Source organism: Colobus angolensis, unplaced genomic scaffold (assembly GCF_000951035.1).
Source record: "Colobus angolensis palliatus isolate OR3802 unplaced genomic scaffold, Cang.pa_1.0 Scaffold29, whole genome shotgun sequence".
NCBI classification, from domain to species: domain Eukaryota; kingdom Metazoa; phylum Chordata; class Mammalia; order Primates; family Cercopithecidae; genus Colobus; species Colobus angolensis.
Window position 1 is genome coordinate 9563271 of NW_012116154.1, and position 15902 is coordinate 9579172.

The window sequence follows — 15902 nt, forward strand, 5'->3', positions numbered from 1 at the left end:
TTCAAAAATAAAATAATTGGAAAAGGGAACAAATATACATGTTCTTCTTTAACATCCTAAGAAAGAAATTCAAAAAGAAGATAGAGAGCAAAGCTAAAGCTAAAACTTTAAGCAACAAAACTTCTGTCTTTAACTGCATACAATTTTCAATCAGGAACTTATCTCAGTACTTCATAAACATACTAAATTAGGAAAGAGATGAATGTATATCTGAAAACAAAATAATGCATCATTTTACTGAGAGAGTTTACACAGCTTCAAAGAGCAGATGTTTTGGTTCTATCAAACTGTAGTTGACAAATTTCCTAGCAGTGGGAGTGGAAAATTAGTTTTCATTTTTAGAAATTATTTGATACCATTTACAGACCTTTGCTATTTATCACACTGATTAAAAGCTGCCATTTGCAGCATTTATAGTCTTCAAGTACATGTCAAAACTGTTTCTATCCAATTCAAATTTCTTCTGAAGGGACATATTAAACCAAACCAGGGTATATATCTTTCCTTTTCTTAAGTAATACATCAAAGCTATGCAGTAAGGTACATTCTAATATTGTATTGAGAATTTCACTGATTAAATCTGGAGAGATGCTTATCTAATACTAACAAACTTGGAAACATCTTTAGAACCAAAGGTAAGTATAAATAGGTAAGAAATACTGCCTTGGAATGTCATGATAAAATGGCTACAATTTCCATAAAAGCAACAATATCTCAAATCCATTTATCCCATGAGGAAAAAATATTCATGTCAGAAAAAGCAAGATAGTTCATTGAAGCTTATAAACTGGCAGGTGAAATTTTGTAAGGATTTCTCGTGATCGCTCAGGGGTTTCTTATAGGGATACTGGAAAAACCCATGGAAAGAAAGTCCCCACTCCTCCTCAGTTATTTAATCTCACAGGATTTGCCATGAGCTGAACCATATATACACATTTATTTTAAACAGAAACTTTTGAAAAAACGTATATTCTACATATTTTTTTCCCCCAATTAACTAAATAACTCTCATTTTGAGGAAGGGGTTTCTACTCAGATACTTTTGAATATGTTATAAGGCCAGGCACGGTGGCTCATACCTGTAATCTCAGCACTTTGGGAGGCCAAGGCAGGCAGATCACTTGAGGCCAAGAGTTCCAGACCAGCCTGGCCAACATGGTGAAACCCAGTCTCTACTAAAAGCACAAAAATTAGCTGGGCATGGTGGTGTGTGTGGGTAATCCCAGCTACTCGGGAGACTGAGGCACAAGAATCACTTGAACCCAGGAGACAGAATTTGCAGCGACCAGAGACGGTGCCACTGCGCTCCAGCCTGGGTGAGAGAGCAAGACTCTGTCTCAAAATAATAATTATGAAGTGGGAGGATCATTTGAGCCAAGGAGACAGAGGTTGCAGTGAGCCAAGATCGTGACACTGCATTCCAGCCTGGGTGACAGAGTAAAATCCTGTCTGGAAAATACCTCTGTATATCTCAGAATTTTTCCCTTGAACTTTAATAGTTCAAGGGTGTTCAAATAAATGTAAAACACACCTTCCTTAAACTTTGCTTAATAAGACTCAGGTGTTCACCCTAGTCTTGCCCTGGCATTGTCCTTCATTATAGAACATGTAACTTTTAAAATATACTCTGAGAAAGACGATTAATATGAACTTTCTAATTAAAATTAGAGTTTGTATACATACATAAAAAATTCTAAAATATTTTAATATGATGTAAAAATATAATAATGTCAATATTATATCTAATTATTAAACTTCAATCAGGGAATATTAAAGACTATAATTTTAATGTAAATTATGAATTATGATAAAGTCTTGCTGACATATACAAATGTATACATAGCTTTTATGAATGGTATATATTCGTATGTTTGTACATCCACATTTAATCTTGGTATAAGATTTGGGCTTGTGTTAGATGAATTTGGGAGAGTTCAAATAATAGTAGTTTTACTCTAGATTGAGTATTGAGGGAAAGTGGGAAATTTTATATATTCTGATGTAAACTTTATTTGGAATATAATATAATGAATAGGATATTACTACTTTCTGTTATCCTTGAGGAGATATTTATACTCAAGTCATTTAAAAAATATCAACCTGTTTCAGGATCTGCATCACAATACTCGAAACCACTTTCATTCAAAGACAATATGGTAGATAGTTGGTACAGGCTGACTGAAAACAGCTTCTTGCTTATTTATTCAAGAATTAGGCTATGAGTTAGACTGAGCAAATAAGTGAATGCAAAGAGCCAAATGCAGCATATCAATTAAGCTTTGATTCTTAGGAAATCTATATCCCTGAGTAATGCTGGGTTCAGGCACACAGTTGTATCTCTAGATATCTTTAGAATAGATGCATACAGGCTAACTGCATAGATGTGCTCATGTGAGCTCTTTGCCTTTTCTCTATAATTTTTCTACTTATTCATTCTCTCTGGGGCTTAGGCAAAGCAATGCTGTCTTCTGATTTAACTTGATTTTTAAATGTTTTTTATAAATAAACTTATCTGTTGATAAGCCATTAATACAACTAGCCTGCAGAAGAGGAAAAGTACAGGTGTGTGTGTGTATATATATGTATATGTGAATTGATGGGTATATATACACACACATATTCACACATGAATACATATATAAATGTACACTTATTACAGAGACACACAGAGACAAACACACTCATATATGTACACAAATATATAAATATATTGTTTTGATTAACCATCGTTATGCAGTCAGTTTCTCTCATCTCTTCTCATCAAAGGCACTTGTTCTCTTTAACTCTGTTTGTTGGTATCTTTCCTTCATTTAGAGAAAATCATATGACAACGACAGATAAATACACAGAAAAACCAAGCCCTTTCAGTGTATAATGAAAAGTATTGTTATGTAAAAGCAAGACAAACTTGTTTATATGGATGATAATAAACCGAATCAGAAAGTTATCTTTATGACACATTACTGATATAGCTCCCAGACTATAAACCACTGCACAGGCCTATCTGGTATGCAAAATCATGTTCAGTCACCAAATTGAAAAAATTTTCTGAATGTACTCTTGCCCCAGAACGGCAAAGCTACTCTAATGAAACCAAAATTGTTATTATTATTATAGAGACAGGGTCTTGTTCTATCACTCAGGCTGCAGTTAGCAGCATGATCATAGCTCACTGCAGCCTTGAACTTCTGGGCTGAAACTACCCTCCAACCTCAGTGTACTGAGTGGCTGAGACTACAGGCATGTACCACCTAGCCTGGCTCTGAAACCAAAATTATTCTTTCTACTATGTTTTTAAATGGGAGCTACACAATAGATAGATAGATTAATACTAGATAGATATGCATATATACATATCTCTTGTGGTATGTAAGATTTAATAATTCATTTATTTAACAAATACTAATTACCTATTTTTTTGTAAAGAATTCTTCTCAACACTGAGCATGCAGCAGCAGACAAGACAAATTTCTTCCTCTCATGGAGAAAATATTCTAGTGGGACAGTAGATGATAATAAAGTCAACATGACGAGGTGGGAAGATCATTTTAGTTAGGGTGACCAAGTACTACATTTCAAGGCAGGTAATGTTTGCACATAAACCTGAAAGACATCAGAGCTTAATTCTTGAGTTAGTAAAAGGGCACCGTGACAGCTGCTCCCCTAGATATGACCCCTAATAAACCATACCTGCCAGTGTGCGTGTCCTGGATCCAATCTAGGGTGGCTTATGACTGCATTAACTTACTGAACATAGTGACTATGACAATTCTGGCACTAGCTTTCCAGAAACTGGGTAATTTTCCTTTCTCTCTCTTTGCATGCTTTATTGAAAGCCCTGAGCTGTCATCTAAGAAGTCTTTTTATTTTGCTGGAAAGATCACATGGAAGGATCATGTGTAGAGGTCATATGGAAAGGAGATGCCCTGAGACTACTCTTAGCCAGAGTGAGTAAGGTCCAACTGTACCATCATCCAAGTCAACTCAACAAGGACTCCCGCTCTTGTCAACACCCAGGGCCTGCTCTAGGGGCATATAAGTGTGCAGTCATACAAAGGCCTCATGCTTAGAAGGGTCCTGAACTTAGATCGGTCTTGTACCTGGTTAAATGCTCTGCTATTGCTGCCAAGAAATTTTCAATGATTTGAAAATTTTACACCAGCCATGCAAATTCTGTAGCTGGCTTTACCAACAACTGGCTGTCAATGAGATACTACAAGTGAAGTGTCTATAGCAGAAGGACTGTGGAGCTGAATCCAGTCTGAGTATACAGAACCTGAAAGATGAGATGCTTTTTCTTTTAAACAACTAGGTTTGATACAACAGTTGGGTTTATATACATAGGGAAAACTCTGAAAGTTTTGTTTGAAAAAAATGAAGTTTTGGAAGTAGTTCCTGATTCTCAGCATTGTATAGGCCATGCTGCATCACATTAGACTAGACATGATAAGGAGTGAAAGGGTCTTATCAAATTCATGGTTTATTAAGAATTTAAATACACATCATATTTCAAAGTGCAGAAATGGAGCTAAAAGGATATTAAAGCCTTAGTTACATAGTGTCAAAGTAAAAACATCATAATATTTAATATTGGATAAAGAATTTACTGTCCAAGGTCTATGCAAGGTTATAGATTTACTAAAACATCTGTGGGGAATTTTTCCTAATGCAAAAATTGGCATAGAGTCAGAGCATACAGTCACTAGTGCTGACTGGAGAAATTGCATCTTGTTAATTAATCTGGATTGCTTCAGTTTCTTCCATAAAGGAGGAAAGGTTGATCATATTATTTACCAGAATTTAATCTGTCCATAAATTTTATAGTCTATCATAGGAGGTAGAATGTTCCATGGCCACTTTCTCTTCTTCATTATAATAATTTATTTTTGCCATTTATGCCTCTACCTCTTTATTATTACATGAAGCTGGATTATTTAAAACATTCTCTCCATCTCAAAGAAAAAATATCTCAGATTTGCAAGTCTTTCAAAAGAATTTATGTTTCCATTGCCTCCACTGTCAAATCACTTAATCTTTGTCACTATCTTTAGAGAACACCTAGTTTATATTTCTGCCAAGGAAACCTGTCCACATGTGGAAACTATGAAAGTATCTTGTATATCTTGTCAACTGCATTGTAATACGCAGTGAACTCTTTATGTTCAGTGCATTTTGATTAAACAAACACTGAACTCATGAGTTGTAGTGTTTTGACTCCCATATATATTGTCCTATATATTATTATAAAAATTTTGTCTAACCTGTATTCAATCCAATAATAGTATTCTTTATGGATCAGCAAATATATTTAGTTACTATTTTAAAACTTATGTCTGGTATTTTCAACATCATCACATTAGTTATTAATCCAAGATAGACTGTGAGAACTGTACTAATAAAGCAATTATTGTACAATATTTCTGCCTCAGTCTTCTCATCTGTAAAATGAAGAGTTTTCTCCCAAGTAAAATACACATGGAGATAAATAAATTGTATACAGTTCTAGAATTATAAAAATTTAAATTAGGCAATGAATTTGGCTTACTTTCAATGTTCAAATGACTTCTTAACTCGCGTCAGATAAGTCCATACTCTTCACCCATGGGTCAAGCACCCAGATGATGTGATGTCCACAGCCCTCTGGCCTCCTCTCCTCCCACTGCCTTCCTCACTTATTGCACTATAGACAGGCTGACATGGAAAATACTAACATGTTTGTCCCTACCCCAGAGGCTTCATACAGTTCTTCCCTCTGACTGGAAGACACTTTCCCCAAACCTTTGCATTGCCTTACTCTACTTACTCCTTTACTGTAGAGCACCTTCATGTGTCTCTCCCCGAGAAATCTTGTCCTGACCAGCTCCTCCCTTTGCCATTCCCTTACCCTAGTCAGATTTATATATCTATGACTAATTTAGAGTCATTGCTTCACTAGAAATTTTTCAATAACAGTGATACTGTCTTAACCACTGCTATACCCACAGCATTTGGCACTAAGAGTAAATACGTATTTGTCAGTTATATAGATCAGCCAAAGAAATGACAATGTAGAATATAGTTAAATATTATAAGTTGGTTGTGTTCATGCCTTTAGTTTATCTCTGTTTTCTGCGTTGGCTCACTTTGCCATGGAACTTTGCAACTCTGAATGAGAAGTTCTGCCCCATTCCTTGACTCTGACTCAATCTTCTTTCTTTATTGGCCAACAGGATGTTAGGAAATACGAATAAGCAGAGGCAAGAAAAAAATGACTTGTCTATTTCTGACTTGCACTCAGACTTTGTTAGGAAGCAGACTAATTTGAACTAGTCTGCTGAAATGTAAGACATGGATCAGAGATGAACCCTTTTTATCATCTCAGGTGAGTCGATCCTGAATTAACCAAACCATGGCTGATGCCAACACATGTGAGTTAGCCCAAGCAAGACAAGAATAACTCCGTGGACTTGTTCATTTACTGAATTAAAGTTTCATGAGCTCAATAACAGTTCATTATTATAGTTGTACTGAGGTTTAGTGGTTGTTTGTAGCATTAAGGCAATAGGTAACTCAGAATAGTCAAGAGGTTTAACAAAGTTATTTTAACACCTTTATAATTTCATTACAAAAGTAATGCATTCCCTTTGTAACAAGTGAAACAATGCAAAAAACAAAACAAAACAAAACAAAAAAACACTAATTATCTTGACCTACATTCACTATTGCATTTACTTCCATGTGAAGAAACTGATATTAACAGTCTTCTGTGCAAATTTCAATGATTTTTCCAAATGAAGAATATTTCTAAAAGTCAACAAGAATAAGGCATGCAGCATAGCCTGTGTATACTGGGTATCTATTTAAAATATTTTGCAGGAAAAAAGGGCGATCCATTGGCTCCTTTATAAAACTTACTCTGATGGCAGGAGCAAAGTGACAATCTCTACAGAGACAGTAGATAAGAAGTGATTCTAATAGACCATGAAAGCTAATGAGGGTTGAGATTACAGTGAGAGGACTGGAAGTAACAAGAGTGGAAGATTAATAAATCCAAGACTCCATTTTTCAAGAATTTAAACATGAGTGGGTGAAATGAAGCACAGAGAGAAAGATATGACTTGTCAATATATGGTTAGCACAATGTAAGTTTAAAATTAAGTTGCACCTTAAATTTAAAATCCATAGCAGTGACAGACTCACAACACAATGAACAAGCATTATTTTACCTGCACATACATAGAAATATAATCTTTCTAAAATTTTAATTTTGCTTTTCTTTTGACTTAATATTTCATGAATAATAAAATGAAAGTATATATAAAATATGCAGTAATTCAAAAACATGATACTGATATATTACATTTAATTAAATTTATCGGAAATACATATCTCCTTGTTTATACATGACATTTTGTCTCATGAATAATAAAAATAAAATACCAGAAAAAAAGAAGCTTTAAATTATTGTTAAAGCTCAAACTAAAGTATTCCATTTCTGCTCATTTACTCAAACATTTATTCAATGAAAATGTATTAAGTGTGTGCTACCGTGCTAGGCACTAAGCGTAGTTGCTGATACGAAACAGATCTTATCCCTGCTTTTATGAATCTTTGAATTTACTAGAAAAGTGGGTAACAGTATAGAGTGATATGATAGCATAGAAGAAGAGGACCCAGGCCATAATTTAAGGCGATAGTCGTCAAACTTTTAGGGCCTAAAATTCACCTGAATCTGAAATAAATGCAGCTTCTGTCACAGCATAAGTAATACTCAAGATTTTAGATTTCTAACAAGTCTCCTGTTGATGCCAACACTACTTACCTGTGCATTACACTTTGATTAAAGGAGATATAGGTGTCAAGGAAGGCTTTTCAGAGGAAATCAGTTATAGTGTAAATCCTATGAGTGAAGAATTATCTTGATAAAGGGAGAATAGGCCAATATAGGAATTCCATGCTTAAATCAAGAAAATTAAAAAAATGTATAAAAAGAGCAGCTGGGTTATATACCCAGAAGAAGAAAATAGAGAAAGCTGTGGTTGAATGTTTCCTGAAAGTATACAGAAATGCAGAATCTCAGATCTCACCTTGACCCACCAAATCTGAATCTTCATTTGGGCAAGCTCTCCACATTTTTTTATATGTACATTAAAGTATCACTTCTCTAGAGAATAGTCTCCAAAATAAGCACAAGTTTAAACATATATTAAATGCAATGTTTTATATGGCAGTTTTATAAATAATATTTGTTCTTAAACTGTGAGTTGAGTACTTCTTCTAAATAATGACTAAAAAGAGAGGTATGTACCACAATGATGAAACACTGACTTTATTTTGAAAGACATTTAATTGGATTATTAGTGATATGGCTGTCATTGTAGCAATCACTCAAATCCCTGCTAAATCATACATGGATATGCATATTCAAATGTATTTTAGTTAATTATTAGCTGTCCTTTTCAATTCTTCTGATGAGAGAAAAACTGAAATTGTGTCCTCTGCTTTTGGCTTTAACAAGTATTTAACAACAATATATATGGCATATTTCAAAATAAATCAAAACAAAACAAAAATGCTTTAAGAAAAAACAAAGAGTGAATTTTTGAACTCCAGCCACTGCCCAATTTGCTATCAGCTATTAGCAGCCTCCTGCCACCTGGAGGGTTGACGCTTGAAATGTGGCCCATGAACTGGTAGGGGAGGCTGCTCCTAAGGACATGTTAAAAATGAAGAATGTTAGATGCCTCCACTGACCTACTACATCTACATCTCAACAGGATCTCTAGGTGATCTGTAGACATGGAGAAGTTTAAAAGAAATGAAGCTTCTAATTCAGCAGTAGTTCAGGAGTGGGGCATCTGGTTCTGCATCCTAGATGAGCTCTGAGGTGATGATGCTGATGCCAGTCCTGGAATCACTCTTCAAGTGGCAAGGATGAAAAGCACCATAGCATTTGACACCCTCGACCATTTTTGTAATGTGTAAACTCTTCCCTTTTGTGGTCCTTAATATCACTCACAAAGTTTTCTAGCTTTCTAAGTTGTTCTTCACAGTTATTTTGGCTGAATTTTTCTTCTGCATCTGCCCAATATATTCTTGGTATTTCTTTTCTTCATTCTGTCTTGATTTGGTTTTTGGTTGTTTGTTTTTGCTTTTCTCGTATGCATTCTTGTTACTATCTTATCCATATACATGATCTTAACTTCAAAACAGATGCTGATGACTGTCTACATTTATCTTCCGATCTTCAAGTTCATGTTCAACTTCTGTTTTCTGTTGGGAATGCTCTACACATATACCTCAAAGCAGTCAAGCTCAACTTGTTTAAAGTGTAGTTAATTAAGCTCTTTCTAATTAGTCTCTTCTTTTGACATACCTTCTGTATTTGCAATACTAGATAATAGGACTAGCATCCAACCAAATATACCAAGCCAGGCTGGGCGCGGTGGCTCACGCCTGCAACCCCTGCACCTTGAGAGGCCGTGGCAGGTGCATCACCTGATGTCAGGTGGTGGAGACCAGTCTGGCCAATCTGATGAAACCCTGTTTGTACTAAAAATACAAAAAATTAGCCAGATGTGGTGGTGGGTGCCTGTAATCCCAGCTACTCAGGAGGCTGAGGCAGGAGAATCGCTTGAACCCAGGAGGCAGAGGTTTCAGTAAGCCGAGATTATGCCACTGCACTCCAGTCTGGGTGACAAGAGCAAAAATCTATCTATCTATCTATCTATCTATCTATCTATCTATCTATCTATCTATCTACCTACCTATCTATCTCTATAGATATATAAATATCAAACTACAAACATTGAAGACATCCTTAACTCTTCTCTCTCCCTCATTTCCCAACATCCATTCTTCTAGCCCTTCACATCAAATCCACATGAACACCTAATTCTTGATTTTTTTAATCCTTGTGTCTTAAACTCACCCCATTTCATCTATTCTCACCACCATCCTCTGATGATATCTTACCATAAGATTTTTTTTTTTCCTTTTCACTTCTTTGGTACATTTTCCACATTTCCACATTGCAATAAACACTATAATTCTAAAATGTAAACCTAACTATATTATAATACTAAAATATATCAGAGATTCCCATCCTCAAAGCACAAAATTCAAAATTTTTGCCTGAGCATATAAAGCTCTCATGAGGCTCTTGCTTATGCCTCCAGCCTGTTGAGTCCTGCTTTGCTGCCAAAACAGTCTAAAAGATCTCCCAGCACACAGTAGCATTTATTCCCCCAGTGTCTTTACAGATGCTTTGCCACTATTTGAATATCATCCATGATATTAACTTTACAAAATCCTGCTCTTTCTTTGATACCACTGTTGAATAATGAGTGTTTAATAAAAGTAAAGTCTTGCTAAAATAGTGTGATCACATTCCACTCAGTTCCTGTTTTTCACAACTAAAAATCCCCAGACATAACAAACAAACCTAGAAAAACTTCAGAGGAGGAAAGAAGAAGGAAGACTACCTAGGGACTATGGAACTTGAGAAACAACATAGGGGTGAGTTCTCTGGGTTTCATTATTTTATCCCATACATTTTAAACAGAGTGTAATGAAACCTTCAACCTACATTGGCAATAGAAAGATAGGAAAACAAACAAGCAAACAAACAACAAAACTTACATAATGCTTATTCCCCCTGCCAAATAATAGGGAAAAAATGTGGCCTTTTAAATAATACTCATCCTTATCAAGCCAAATGCCAACAGAAAACCCAGAAATTTTTCTCCCCTCCTATCACCCACACACAGTTTCTTTGGGACAGAATGGAGAATTATCTTCAACCCTACCTTCCAAGCCAGGCCTAAGTAGGCAACAGTGTTCCTATTCCCCCACCTGGTGGTATTTCCTTTGCTGAGTAGAGAGTTAACCTCCCATCCCCTTCCTTGTGGAAATAGATGGTAGCGATGCAATTTCCCTGCCAGGAGAGTGTTGGTAGGTCAAAAATGGAGCTGTTCTTCTTCCCCATCTGGCAAAAGCAGGCACCACTTCGACTGACTCAACCAGGGTAGTTTTAACGGGATCCAATATCAGGCTGAGCATCTACCACCATCTACATCAATGAGATGGAGCAAGGCAGTGGGAATTGGGACTTGTAATCACTCCACCTCCTTCCTACAGTTGATATCATTGAGGCCCAGTTGTGGGCTGATCCTCTTTATATATCCGACAGTAACAAGACTGTTGCAATGCAAATCAGAGACAGTTAAAACACCAATTCTCCCTGTCCTCCAGCATCTGTAAGGCCCAAGGAGGAACTGAGCCTCTACTCTCATCAGGTTTCAATGAGGTAGGATGACATGAAGGAAGGAGGGGTAGTTGGCAATCCATCTTGCCCCTCACCTGGTGTCACTGAGGCCCAGTGGAGAACTGAATTTATATCCCCAATCAGAGGAAATAAAAGATGACAGCCAATGACCTGCTTTCAATGAGAGTGTCAGCAAGGCCTGGGAGGAGCTATGTTTCTATTCTAATCTGAAATGAGACGTGCACCAATACTGCACGTTAGCCAGGGTGGCGTTAATGGAACCCAGTGGAAAGCTAAACATACTCACCTCTCCAGCCCTCATGGTACACGCATGCAAGGGAAAGATTCAATTGACTCTAAAGACTCATTATATAATATCTAAAAATGCTATACCAAGAGGGGAAATCACAAATGAATAGGAAAAGACAATCAACACATGCCACCACTGAGACAAATCAAATTTTGAAATAATCTGGCGAGTATTTCTAAAACAGCCATTACAAAATGATTCAATAATCGATAAGAAATTTTCTTTAACAACAAATAGAAAATCTCAGTAAAGAAATAAAATTTATAGAAAAGAATCAAATGGATATTTCAGAAGTGGAAACAGTGTTTCAGGGCCTTGCATGACAGTAACATAATAGTAACATTCATGAGAAGGAAAAGACAGAATAGAGCCAAAAAAAAAAAAAAAAGATTCAAAGAAATGCTGTTTAAGAATTCTAATTGGTAACAGGCCATAAATCTACAAAATAAATATACACCAAAAAATATCATAACTGAACTTCTGAAATTTGAAGACAAAAATCTGAAAGCATTCACAGGGAAACAACACATTACTTACATAGAAACATCAATTTGATAGCTGTAGTTTTCTCATCGGAAATCATTATAGGCCAGAAGGATGTAGCACAATAGTTTTCAAGAAGTAAATAAAAAGAATTGTCAATGCTGTTTTTATAATATCCAGTGAAAATATTTTTCGAGATGATGGTAGTTGGACATGGTGGTGCACGCTTGTAGTTCCAGCTACTGAGAAATCTGATCATTTGAGCCCAGCAGTCTGAGTCTAGCCAGTGCAACATAGCGAGACCCAATTTTAAAGAAAAAAAAATGGAATGAAGGTAAAATATAGTCATTGTCAGATGAAAGAAAACAAAAATAATTTTGTTTGTTATTAACAAATCAGACTGTAAGAGTGTCTAAAATAAGTTAAAGAGAAAGGAAATGATAACAGAGGAATGCTTAGGATTTCAGAAAACAGAAAAGATGATCAGAATGAGTGAATATAAAGATACTTATAATAGACAATTTTTAGTTCTCATGAGTTTTCTAATCCATACTAGAAGGTAAAAGTAAACATTATAATTTTGTCTAATACAGTGCTACATTACGTAGAAAAAATACGTAAGACAATTATATTTTAAAAGTGGAGAAAGTAACGGGGCCTAAGTGGAAGTAAGGTTTCAACACTTTTTTGAAGTGGCAAAATTTCAATACCAGCAGACAGTGGTGAGTTACATATGAATATTTTAATACCCAAAGCAACTACTAAGAAAATTATTCAAAGAATTATACTCAACAACACTATAATAATCAGGATGCAATCCTAAAGAGGTTCATATAGCTACAGAAAGTAAGTAAAGAGAAACAGAGGAATGAGTAACAGAGAAAAAAAATCAGAAAATATATTAAAAATACAGACTTGCCTAATAACCCAAGACCATTTGACTTGGAGCTCTTATCCTTTGTACATTTTTGCACTTAGTAATGTTCATGTTATTTTGAGATTCTTTACCTTACCCAAAGTTGCTCAGTTTCTAGAAGGTGGAAGCTTCCTTTTAAAAAAATCATTTGTTTATTGTAAATGCAATTCACATAATACCATCTGATTTATGTGTCTAGCAAAGTGCCATGCCAAAGGGTAGCTCCAGGGGCAGAGGTTTAGTTTTTTCACATCCCTATCATACATCCACTCCCAAACTCAATTAAATTTATCTAAGTAGAAACATTGTGCATGATATTTAAATGCAGCTTCAAGAGAATTACGCCAGCTTTTTTCTTACAACAAAGTGTTAGCTTCACAGCTCTTCACACATCAAAATTCACATATAGGAACTCTCAGTATGTCCATGAGAGATTTTTTTGTGTGTTTATAAAAATGTATGCTGCTATTAGGTATTTTTAAAAGAAATCCAGTGAAAGATTTTTATATGAGATTTATAATGCAAATAATAATCTTTGTATCATACCACAGATGAGATAATTTATAAAGAAAAGTATTTTACTTTTTATGCTTCTGGAGGCTGGAAAATCCAAATTCAGGGCCTTCTTGCTGCATCATCCCATGATGGAAGATAGAAGAGAAGGAGAGCAACAGGGGGCCAAATTCATTATTATAATGAGCCTACATCACCATGAGAAACCCAGTCCTGTGATAAAAATATTAATCCATTAATGAAAGCAGAACTCTGCTGTCCCACTCACCTCATGTTAGGCCCCACCTCCCAAAACTTTTATTTGGGATTTAGTCTCCAACACACAAACTTTGGAAAGCACGTTCAAACCACAGCACACACATATATAATACATGAACCTTCTGCATTACATTGCCTAGTTTTGTTTTTTGTTTTCTTAATATATCAATAAATTTTTGATTTGTTTGCATAAATTTGATAAAGTGGACTTTATTACCTTATGATGCTTTTTCAGAGCATTTCATATAAGTGATTAGATGAAATAAAAATATATTTCAAAGAGAAAAAAAATGCCAAGGTAGCAAATGCCACTTACATTCAGGAGAATTGCTACTTTTTTTTTTTTTAATTGTACTTTAAGTTCTGGGGTACATGTGCAGAATGCGCAGATTTTTTAAATAGGAATACACGTGCCATGGTGGTTTGTCACACCCATCGACCCATCATCTTCCTTAAGTATTTCTCCTAATGCTATCCCTCCCCTAGACCCCACCCTTCAACAGGCCCCAGTGGGATGGCTGGATCCTTCTAAAGGATTAGAAAATGCTTTTTGACATCCAATATCAATATTATTAAACATGAATAGCATAATGTGCTATTCTTCTTGCTTATGTTTAAGATTTTTTTTTTTTCATAACTCCACTGTTTGCTTGGTTTTTTCCTCCCTTGGCCCTTATTTCTATATTTTGCTGTGTCTGTTGCCACTGTCAAGTGGCTTGTTTGGGTTAGAGGTCTTTTAAAGGTACATCTCTTCAGTGTGTACAGAAATTATTTTGTCTCAATATTTCAGATTTAAACATATATATCTTCTTAATCTATGTACACATTACCTGTCCTCAAAGTCCACATCTCTATTAGAAGTTCAAATCTATTCAATTTTCATGAGCATGTTTGACAGTTTCTTCCATACATATACTTTAAACTTTTCAAAGTTCAATGAAAAAAATCATAAGAACTTTAATGTTATGTTAATAGATTTTGTAGCAAATACAAAGTTTGAGTTTAAAACTGTTTTGCAAAATAAGCAGTTAAAATTAGAGACGTTAAATGTTTTATAGCATTTCAAAACACATGCCAGATTTTATAAAGTGTAGGTCTGAGTGGAACATAGTTGTTCATGAAAAGTATCCAAAACTGGAATATAAGCCCTTTTCAGTGCTATTCTGAGGTTTAATAGTTCAAGTAGGAGAATGTACTTTTATTTGTCTTTGCTATTTGCTATTTGCTAAGAACCCAGGTGCCCTGACAAAAGACACAACAAATCCAATTGTCACAGGACTCTACCTATATTACCTATCCTCTTTTCATTTATTGATTACTCCTAGCATGCTCTCAACTCACAGGCTTTATATTTAGTTTTATCCCTTTCCCCAGATATTCAAATTGCTCCATCCTTTACATCTGTCAGTTGTTTTTTCCAATGTCATACCTTTACAAGTACCTTCACTGATTACGTTATTAAAAACATAATCACTGCTATCCCTGTCTACTTGCTTTATTTTATTTCATAGTCATATAGAAAATGCAATGTATTTGTGTGTCATATATTTTCCTCTAGTAAAATACAAGCTCTCTGAGGTCAGAAACTCTGCTTGCTTTGCCCCAGTACAGAGAGAGTGTGACAGGTGTCTTGATAAATAAATTGTTCTATTGGCACTATGCCTTTTGCAGTTGCAAGAATGCAAATTATTTCCAATTTCTCCCTTTTGTCTTTTTTTTTTTTTTTTGCTCAATCTCTATGATTTCTGATGAATAACTAATTGGCCCTTCTAAACATTTATCCTGGCTAAATGTGTGCCATTTCCTGCCCTTTCTAATTTTTCCCTTCAATGTAATAATTCTTACTGAGTAATATAAAGTTTACTACTCTAGCCACACAATCAAATAATTGCAGTTCATTAATCTGCCTCCTCAATCTGAAATAAATGTATGTGTTTCTACATTTATCAACTCATACATACATTCATTTCTGAAATATATACTGAATGTATGCTATATGACAGGTCTTGTGCACAAGCAAATTTTAAAACTTAGATTTTTTTTCCTACTGTGTTGTTGGGAGATTAGCTATGAATATTTAAATATGTTATTCATGTTATATCATCTTTTAAATAGTGGCTGTTAGAATAGCCTTCTTGGTTGTCCTGTGCATAATCTACCTATAATGTATACAATCA

The 15902-nt window shown here is 35.1% G+C and overlaps 1 long non-coding RNA gene across 1 annotated transcript in view; it reads left to right on the forward strand.

Annotated features, from left to right (window-relative positions):
• LOC105516801 overlaps positions 1-15902 on the forward strand; it is an 87524-nt gene that overhangs the window by 36122 nt on the left and 35500 nt on the right. The window lies entirely within an intron of this gene.